The following is an 11,360-nucleotide window of genomic DNA, read 5'->3' as shown; positions in this document are numbered from 1 at the left end:
TTTTAGTTTTAAAACTATTTATTTAATTTTATTCATTCATTTACTTTTATTTGACCAGAGAGACACGCAGAGAGAATGAGGGAAAGTGAGAAAGCAAGCCACCAGATCTGCGACTCGAACCATGGTCAGTCATGTGGGAGTGTCCAGCCTTAACCACCATGCCACTGGCTGGTCCCTTAATTTTCACAATTCTTAAAATGTATGGAATGTTTAACCCACCAATGCTACCAGTGTTTTCTCTAGTCATTTACACTTGCCATCTTATAAATGATCCTTGTATTTCAGAGACTTCCAAATGTGAAAGACAGGTTTCAGACCCTCTGGTCAGGTAACATGCAGTGGCAGTGGTGTGACAAGGATAAGAAAACAGCTAAGACATTCCCTTACATGAAAGGAAAAAGGGAAGGCACAGCACAGTCACTAGCCTGAGGCAATGATGAGATCCTTCCAGGTGGTCATAGCAAGCTTCTTCTGATCTGGTTGTAGGGACAGTTCCTGACTTGGACCCTGATTCAGCATCCTGGCAAGAATTATCTTGTACATATTCTCTATAACCTCAGGGAGGTTTTTTCCCCTTGTTTTTATTCTCCATAGGCATATCTGTTGGGCACTATGTCCTCTTTCCAGGTTTACAACTTTCACGCACCGGCAAGTTCTGTGTCTGGTGAAAGCTTGCTCTCAGTTCCACAGATGAGGCCTTGTTGTTGATCCTCACAAGGGAGGAGAGGTATGTCCTCACGTGCAGGAAGGGCAAAAAAGGCAGAAGGGTAGGGCAATTCTTTCAGCTTCTTTTATAAGAGCACTAGTTCATTCATGAGGAGGAGTCATCCTGACTTCATAATTTCCCAAAAGGCCTCACCTTTTAATACTATGGCATGGGGTTTTAGGCTTTGCCATATGAATTTTGGAGGAGCACATACATTGAAACTCAAGTAATGACCAAATAATTTCCATAATTTTATTACTGCATTTCTTCATATTTACATTTATCTCAAGGAGTATTTAAGTCTATATATGTTGCAGTTATATATTTAAATGACTGCTTGATATCAATTTGGAGATTAGGTTGCAGACTATATAGTCAAGTCTACAGGTTTAAATAGTTCCCTGTTCTTAATCTCTAATTATAATGGACTTTAAGGTATCCTTTTAAAGGAAGTGGTTATACTGAATATTTTTCTGTGAGAATTCATTCATGTTATGGTTTTCATCTTTAATCTGTAGGACAGGCTCTGAGGCATATAGGTAAGGAAACATCTAAGTGAATAGGCAAGTTGGATTCAAAATGTTCTATAAATCTACATAAAATTCATAAATATGATTTTAAAAATAGGTTTTAGTGACTTAAAGATATAGAATTGCTATTTATCTTTTTGGGATTTTGTTGTTTCTGTGTTAGAGCAAAGACTCAAATTTTTTAAAAGCTTAAGTATTTCCTGTTTTTAAATTACTGACCATCAATGTACTGTTAGATGAGAACAGTGATTTTTTTCAAAAAGTGCTATTTATTTTACATTTTCTGCTAGATTTTTAAAAAAGCGCTATTTATTTTACATTTTCTGCCTAAAAACATGCCTTTATTTTTATTAATAAGTTCAAGAAAAAAAAAAATGAGAAGGAAGCATGAAAAGAAGGAAGGGCAGAAATGATACGACCTTAGTCTAGGTGTAACCACACTTTATAAAAGGGTAGGAAGGAAGAGCTGGCTGAGAGGCAGTACCTTGGTTTTTCTTCCTTATTCTCCACCACCTTCCTGTGAGTTCTTATTAGTCTGTAGTGAGTGGGATAGATACATAAATGCTGAGGTCAGCCTCCCCAACTCCTAGGCTTTTATAGAGGCCAAAAGATTTTGCCCATACTGTTTGTTATATGTTTTGTATATTCTGTCCCCAAAGCCACTCCCACAGCAGCAGAGTTGGCTAATGACTGAGCAAAATGGGCCAATCATTTCTCAGTTTCTTTAGTAGAGAAAGAAAGGCCAGAGGTCTGGCAGCAAATTTCCACTCAGGAGGACCCTGCCAGTTGAGTAGACAGTACCATGATTCATCAGTTGTATTATTTTCAGTTTCTTCATTCTGAAATTTCATGAACCAAAAGACTCAGTCACAACACAGATGAGGGATGACTGTTACACATTTAGCCTGTGTGGTTCCACTCTTCCTGCGACTAGTGTGAACACGGGCACCCTTTGTTGCCTTGAGCTGGACTGCTTGCCGCCTCTCTCTGACCTCTGAATTTTGAACTTCAGCTTCAGCTAGCAGCAGAGCCATTCCCAAATCTACCTCTGCAAACTCTCCAATCTAGCTGAGATCTCACAGAACCGGAGGTCTTTCTGCTTCAGAGAACCAACTTCTGTCCAGTATATCCACAGTTACTTTACTTACGGGTCTCCAGCTACTTCTAAACTTTCCTAGGCTGAGTAAAGAAATAAAGGTCAGAGGGGGGCCAGATGGGAGTACAGTAGTAAAATGTGAGCCTCTAAAAGTCCAACATACATGGGATAGTTTATAAATCAAGTCTAGAGACTTCTCTGAGTATGCTGGGTGCTTGCTTACCCATGATACAGGGCTAGCTAAACCTAAGGGTAGATCATTGCATTGGGACTCTGTTGGAATTACCTGTCTCTGTCTCTTTCAGTCATATACGAAATAAACAAACTTATATATACAGATAGGCTAGCAAGTGGTGTAGTGGTTAAGGTGCTGGACTCTCATATGACCAACCATGGTTCAAGTCTTAGACCTGGCAGTGCCAGTTGTGTGAGCGTCCATGCCCAAAATCCCAAGAGGAGACTGGAGGAGAAGGAATTGTGGCATGGTCATCTCCCCTGGGAGGTGGTTTCTTACTTTCTGTTTCTCTGTTTCTCTCTGGTGAGCACACATACCCAATCTCAAAAATCTCTAAATAACTTAAATATAAATACAGACATCCACACACAGAGATATCGTTAACTGCATGGGCATCTTACTACAGAATTAAGTTGATCCTCACAAGGGAGGAGAGGTATGTCCTCACGTGCAGGAAGGGCAAAAAAGGCAGAAGGGTAGGGCAATTCTTTCAGCTTCTTTTATAAGAGCACTAGTTCATTCATGAGGAGGAGTCATCCTGACTTCATAATTTCCCAAAAGGCCTCACCTTTTAATACTATGGCATGGGGTTTTAGGCTTTGCCATATGAATTTTGGAGGAGCACATACATTGAAACTCAAGTAATGACCAAATAATTTCCATAATTTTATTACTGCATTTCTTCATATTTACATTTATCTCAAGGAGTATTTAAGTCTATATATGTTGCAGTTATATATTTAAATGACTGCTTGATATCAATTTGGAGATTAGGTTGCAGACTATATAGTCAAGTCTACAGGTTTAAATAGTTCCCTGTTCTTAATCTCTAATTATAATGGACTTTAAGGTATCCTTTTAAAGGAAGTGGTTATACTGAATATTTTTCTGTGAGAATTCATTCATGTTATGGTTTTCATCTTTAATCTGTAGGACAGGCTCTGAGGCATATAGGTAAGGAAACATCTAAGTGAATGGGCAAGTTGGATTCAAAATGTTCTATAAATCTACATAAAATTCATAAATATGATTTTAAAAATAGGTTTTAGTGACTTAAAGATATAGAATTGCTATTTATCTTTTTGGGATTTTGTTGTTTCTGTGTTAGAGCAAAGACTCAAATTTTTTAAAAGCTTAAGTATTTCCTGTTTTTAAATTACTGACCATCAATGTACTGTTAGATGAGAACAGTGATTTTTTTCAAAAAGTGCTATTTATTTTACATTTTCTGCTAGATTTTTAAAAAAGCGCTATTTATTTTACATTTTCTGCCTAAAAACATGCCTTTATTTTTATTAATAAGTTCAAGAAAAAAAAAAATGAGAAGGAAGCATGAAAAGAAGGAAGGGCAGAAATGATACGACCTTAGTCTAGGTGTAACCACACTTTATAAAAGGGTAGGAAGGAAGAGCTGGCTGAGAGGCAGTACCTTGGTTTTTCTTCCTTATTCTCCACCACCTTCCTGTGAGTTCTTATTAGTCTGTAGTGAGTGGGATAGATACATAAATGCTGAGGTCAGCCTCCCCAACTCCTAGGCTTTTATAGAGGCCAAAAGATTTTGCCCATACTGTTTGTTATATGTTTTGTATATTCTGTCCCCAAAGCCACTCCCACAGCAGCAGAGTTGGCTAATGACTGAGCAAAATGGGCCAATCATTTCTCAGTTTCTTTAGTAGAGAAAGAAAGGCCAGAGGTCTGGCAGCAAATTTCCACTCAGGAGGACCCTGCCAGTTGAGTAGACAGTACCATGATTCATCAGTTGTATTATTTTCAGTTTCTTCATTCTGAAATTTCATGAACCAAAAGACTCAGTCACAACACAGATGAGGGATGACTGTTACACATTTAGCCTGTGTGGTTCCACTCTTCCTGCGACTAGTGTGAACACGGGCACCCTTTGTTGCCTTGAGCTGGACTGCTTGCCGCCTCTCTCTGACCTCTGAATTTTGAACTTCAGCTTCAGCTAGCAGCAGAGCCATTCCCAAATCTACCTCTGCAAACTCTCCAATCTAGCTGAGATCTCACAGAACCGGAGGTCTTTCTGCTTCAGAGAACCAACTTCTGTCCAGTATATCCACAGTTACTTTACTTACGGGTCTCCAGCTACTTCTAAACTTTCCTAGGCTGAGTAAAGAAATAAAGGTCAGAGGGGGGCCAGATGGGAGTACAGTAGTAAAATGTGAGCCTCTAAAAGTCCAACATACATGGGATAGTTTATAAATCAAGTCTAGAGACTTCTCTGAGTATGCTGGGTGCTTGCTTACCCATGATACAGGGCTAGCTAAACCTAAGGGTAGATCATTGCATTGGGACTCTGTTGGAATTACCTGTCTCTGTCTCTTTCAGTCATATACGAAATAAACAAACTTATATATACAGATAGGCTAGCAAGTGGTGTAGTGGTTAAGGTGCTGGACTCTCATATGACCAACCATGGTTCAAGTCTTAGACCTGGCAGTGCCAGTTGTGTGAGCGTCCATGCCCAAAATCCCAAGAGGAGACTGGAGGAGAAGGAATTGTGGCATGGTCATCTCCCCTGGGAGGTGGTTTCTTACTTTCTGTTTCTCTGTTTCTCTCTGGTGAGCACACATACCCAATCTCAAAAATCTCTAAATAACTTAAAATAAATATAAATACAGACATCCACACACAGAGATATCGTTAACTGCATGGGCATCTTACTACAGAATTAATATTGAATTCATGTGCGGCATGTGATAACATTATTTCACCTTTGGGGTGTCTCATATTTGATTTTAACTTTAATAGAAAATATATGCTCCACTCTGTAGAGCTTGAAACTCTGAGACATATAGTAATATACAATTAATATATGCCGCTATGGCAGATATTTTAAATAATTCTGATACTGGCAAAATTAAAGCAAATTATTGAAATTTAGTGTGAAAAGTTTGTCCACACTCTTATATAAATAAGATAAATGTGAGGAATATTTTACTTTAAACCGAACCTTGAATTTATCACTTGTATCACTAATGGAAGATGAGTATATGTTTAAATACAGGGGTTATGTCAACAGTGAGAAAAATTAGAATTTTTACATTCCTACTTGTCATAGGAACGTAACTCCTTTTAAGAATCAATAAGTAGCACGTCGTATTTGGACAACTAGGTGGCACTGGTGCATTATCCTTTCAGTTCTAGAAAAGAAAATCCAAAAAGCATCTGTATTCCAGTTCAGTGGTTGAACATGCATATGATCCTCAGCTGTACATCTCAGTGGTAATTTAGAAGAGGCTCATGAGTGAATACTGGAGGTACTGTCATTCTGCAGAGAACACTAAGTACTCTCTAGTCTCCCATTGGCATATCATGGATATGAACTTCAAATTTAGTATTTTGTTTTTGTAATTTCTAGAAAAGCTGACATTTTTCTAATAGTAGAAAGGTTTTCAAATTAAAAAAAAGTTATCTTTGAAAACATGGGCACTTAACGGACACAACATATTAAAAAGAGATAAATCAAAACAACTTACCATCAAAGAGGTTAAAATAAAATTTCACAGTACACAACGAAACAGTTTTACCTTTTAGATTCTACTTAAAGACAATATATAGCTTTCAAATATAGATTTATATATTATTATTGATAAAAATATTATATACTTTAGTAATTTTTCTGATGTCAGGCACTGCCCTCAATTCTTTCCAGGCATTAACTCACTTATTGGCATAATTATAATACATTTAAAGTTAACACAGTGACAGTTCCTGTTTCTGGATGAGGTTATGAAGAGAGAGGAGCAATAGTTTGCCCAAGGACAGGCAGCTACAAGCTGTGGAAGAGTTTCAAATACGAGGAGAATTTTCATCTTAATCGTATGCTAAATTGCCTCTAAAAGGACTTTCATAGACATTACTTTAAGTGATTTGAATAGGATACAGATACCCAAAGTACAAAATTAAAATAACCTTGTAAAAGAAACAGAAGTATTAGGCATTTGTGTGATATTAACGTGATAGCTATAGGGTCAATAACTTTATATTATGGAAATACTATAGAATTTAGATTTCATTTGCATATAATTTCAATGTATTAGAAAGAGAGTGGGGGACTAGTAGTTAGCGTAATGGCTATGTCACTGGACTCCCATGTAGTCAACCGCAGTTCAAGTCTTGGACCCACCGGCTTAAACTCACGCCGGGCATATATGTGTATGTGCCCAAGACCCCCAGAGGAGAACAGAGGAGAAGGGAATGTGGTGTGGCCACCCCCCCTGGGGGGTGATTTCTCACTTTCTGTCTCTCTGTCTCTCTCTGTCTTTCTTGTGAGCACATGTGCCCTATAGCAAAAACCTCTCCAAGAAAAGAAAAAAAAGGAATAAAAAAAAAGAGAATGGATACACATCAAGTAGTATAGTAAGGCACCTTTAATTGTCTTATTTAAAATTTAAACATTACATCACATTAGGAAGTTTCTACACAGCAAAAGGCACAGTAATTAGTGTGAATCAACAATGCTTGGAATGAGAGATATTTTTGTAAACTATGCCTCAGAAAAGGGGCTGATAACCAGAAAACACAGGGAACTCAAGTGGCTCACCTGCAAAAAATATAATCAACCTAATTAAAATATGGGAAAATGAGCTGTACAAACAACTCTCTCTTTTTTTTTTTTTTTTGGAGAGGTTTTTTTTGCTATAGGGCGCATGCGCTTGCCAGATAGACAGAGAGAGACAGAGAGACAGAAAGTGGGAAATCACCCCCCAGGGGGGATGGCCACGCCACAGTCCCTTCTCCTCCATTCTCCTCTCGGGATCTTAGGCACGCATGCACACACGCCTTGCGTGAGTTTTAAGCCACCGGGTCCGGGACACGAACCGTGGTTGATTATGTGGGAATCCAACGACATAGCCATTACGCTAACAGCTGGTCCCACAAACAACTCTTTAAGAAAGATATATGAACAGCCAAAAAGCATATGAAAAAATGTTCAACATCTCTCATCATAAGGGAGATGCAAATTAAAACCACAATGAGAAATCACCTAACCCCAGTCAGAATGGCTGAGATTAAAAACCAAAAAATGGTAAGTGCTGGCAATGCTATGGTAAAAGGGGAACTCTCCTGCACTGTTGGTGGAATGTAGATTAGTCCAACCACTGTAGAGAACACTGTGGAGGATCCTCAAAGATCTAAATATAGACTACCACATGATCCAGCAATTCCACTCCTGGGTATCTACCTAAAGGATAGAAAAACACTCAGGCAGAAAAGTGCTTGCACATCTGTGTTTATTGTGACAGTATTCACAATTGCTAAGACATGGAACCAATCCAAATGTCCACAAACAGATGAATGGATTGAAAAAACATGGCATATATACTCTATGGAGTAATACTCAGCCATAAAAAAACAACAAAACTCTGGCATTTGATAGAGAGTGGAGAAATATGGAAGATTTATTGTTGAGTGAAGCAAGCCAGGCTATGAAAAAGAGACATTGTATGTCTCCATTTAATATATACTGACTGTCCACACTCTATGGTGGAAACTGAAAGACAGGAAATACAGAAGCATGACAAATGGTTATGGGTACTGGAGACAATGTGGGAAGAAGGTGGGAAAAGGGAAAGAATGAAAGGAGGGGAATAAAGGAGAAAACTAGAGAGGCAAGATATTTATGAAGCCCAGAAATGGATGATTAACTGTTGATAATAACGTGTATAGTATCTTGAACTGGACTGGTGTGAAATGTATTCATGTTTGGTAAATTCACTTTACAAGTTGTAGTGATGTATAGTGACTGAAGTATAAAACACATTTAAATAATAATAATACATTTTTTAAAAAATAAAAATACCTAAATACCTAGAGGAAACTAACATTATTATTCCCAGGAAACGATGTAGAACTAAATTTCTTTGAATTTTTGCTTACCTTCATTTTCATCAGTAGGATCCACGACAAATAATAAGAAGCTTTCTTTAAAAAATAAGTGCAGACATTTGAGAAGTATTAGTTCGATATTTCATGGCAGGCACTCATTGAATACTTACAATAAAATAGGGAGTACATGATGGAAAACAGTAGAACTGAAAAGTACATGACTGTACTACCTTTCTATTGATGAAAAACCTATTACCTCACACTAAACATCTAAAAACAATTCCCATTTATCAGCTCACAGTTCTGTAAGGGATTTCAAATAGTTCTTGGAAAACATGTATTATGAAAAGCTATGTATGGATTTCAATATTTTTGGCACTAAAATTTGTAATATAATTCTTTTTCCATGCATCTTTTGAAATTTGCATATATATATGTATATGTATATTTAGCTTTTGATATAGATATCAGAAGTACAGGAATCCTGGGTCCTCTGCTTAGAGTCTCAAAAGGCCACACTCAATGTTTTGATTAGCCTGAGCTCTTATCTGATATTTGGGGAAGAATCACTAAGTTGGGTTGCTGGCAGACTCCAGCTCCTCGTAGTCATAGGACTGAGGTCCCTGCTTCCTTACTGGCTGTCAGACAGGAGTTGTTGCCAGCTTCTGGAGGCCACCCACATTCCTTGGCTTGTGGCCTGCTCCATCTTCAAAAACAGCAACAGCACATCAAATCCTTATACTTCGTGTCTTCCTCATCTGCTTTTAAAGGGCATGTGTGCTTAAATCAGCGAAGCTATTGTTAATTTCCATTTTTTAAGGCCAACTGATTTGGAACTTTAATTACAACTGCAAAGGGTCTGCAGTGTGTAGATCAGAGGTGAGTAAAAAGAAGGCAGATGTTTTGGAGAATTATCTTTAGAATTCTGCCTATCTCAATGGCCTACACATTCAAGGATCACATTTTGTAGACTCACAATTCTTTGTCAGTGGACATACTTTTCCATAGGCCAAGATGAATATTGATGTGTATAGTAAGTTTAAAAATTAACAAAACCAAAATACAATAACTAATATGAACCAAGTGCACTGAATATGCCTAGTACCTTAAATATATTTCCTCCTTTGATCCTCACATACTTTAAGTAAAAAGGTGAGCTTCATAGACTTTCTGCAGCTTGCTAACATCAGACAGTAAATGAGGGAGCCAACTTCAAGACAGGAATTGTATGAATATAGCATCTGTGCCTTTTGTAGCGCAGCATGAAGGAAAGGGGATCTGAGTCTTGTCCTTGAGAAGAAAGTTATGCTTCAAGCAGAAAGATTAAATAAAATTTGTTATGCAACATCAATATGATTAATGATTCATTAGACAGCATTAAAACTTTTTATGTGAGTGTACTCATGACCCTGCATTCATTTTTATCACAATAATAAAGTTATATATCTATATACATGTATATGTGTGTGTGATATTTGTATACATACATGTAATATCAATTAAAATTATTTCAAAGATGATGGAAACTACTGTAATTATTAAGATGAGGCTTTATTTGAAATAGGGAGACTAAGGATGACTTAAAATATGAACTTGCAGATATAATGACTTAATATTTGTTTATCTTCAAATATCAGTTTAAAGGACATTATCTTAGGTTGGGGTGTTATATTTAGAGCACACTTTTCAAAGAAAGCATCTCAGATAATTGAGAATAAACTTTTAGAGCATCCTTTCTCATACTGCTAGATAAAAACTATTCTAATTTTGGAATTACAGAACCATAAATCCCCTACCAAAAGAAGTTAGTAGACTAGTAATGAACTTAATCTTACTCCTCACAATTTAGTTCTTAAAATTACTCATGATGAGAAGATTGTAAAAGGGATGTAATTTGGAGAAATTGAGGGAGTCTATGTCCTAATAAAAAATAAGAATATTGTTATCTTTAGTCCATTTTCACTGCTATACCAAAATATCCTAGATGAATAATTTATGAAGAGTAGAAATTTATTTCTTACAGTTCTGGAGTCTGGGAAGTCCATGATCAAGGCACCAGCAGGCTCGGTGTCAGGCAAATGCTTGTTCTATGCTTCTTAGATGACACTTCCTTCGATTCCTCAGGGAAGAGGCAAGAAATGTTAAATTTGTTACCTCAAGTCCTTTTGACAAAGGCAGTAATCCCATTCATGAGGGAAGAACCTTCATGCCTGATTACCTCTCAAGCACCCCATTTCATAATACCATCACCTTGTAGTTTAAGTTCCAACATACAAATTTTGGAAAGACACAAACATTTAAACAAACAGCATTTGTTGTTATTACTGTTACTAGTAATGCTGTCATTCATTAAGTACTTACATAGATTAGAAACTATGTTAGATATTTCCAAACCATTATGTAAAAAATATCAATTCCTATTTTAGAAATGAGGAAGTGTAGGATCCAGGAACTGTTAATTTCTCAATCCCCACAGCAACTGAGTGACAAAACTGGAGTATGGGCCCTGGTAAGGTGTCTGTGCTTTCAAAATTGTTGCATTTTCTCCTAGGCTGTTAGACCTCCCTCTAGTTCATCTCTGTCTAGAAACACCTGACAAATGTTTACAAATGTGAATGCTCTGTGGTTTATGTAAAAATCTGTGGGCACCAGCAGATGGTGTAGCGGTTACATCACTGGACTCCCACGTAGCTGAACATGTTTTGAATCTCAGATCTGGTGACTTGAAACTCTTGCCGGATATGTATGCATGTGTGCCTAGGATTCCAGGAAGAGAATGGAGAAAGGATTGTGGTATGGCCAACTCCCATGTGGGGAAGATGATTCCTTATTTCCCCTCTTACTGTCTCTGTCTCTGTGAGACAGAGAGTGCATGTGTCATAGGCAAAAATACTCTACAAAAATAATAAGAAGAAAAAAAGAAAAATCTGTGTAAGGTAAGGA

The sequence above is a fragment of the Tupaia chinensis genome, unplaced genomic scaffold (genome assembly GCF_000334495.1).
Source record: "Tupaia chinensis unplaced genomic scaffold, TupChi_1.0 Scaffold148134_1, whole genome shotgun sequence".
Lineage (NCBI taxonomy): Eukaryota > Metazoa > Chordata > Mammalia > Scandentia > Tupaiidae > Tupaia > Tupaia belangeri.
This window is presented reverse-complemented; position numbering follows the sequence as displayed.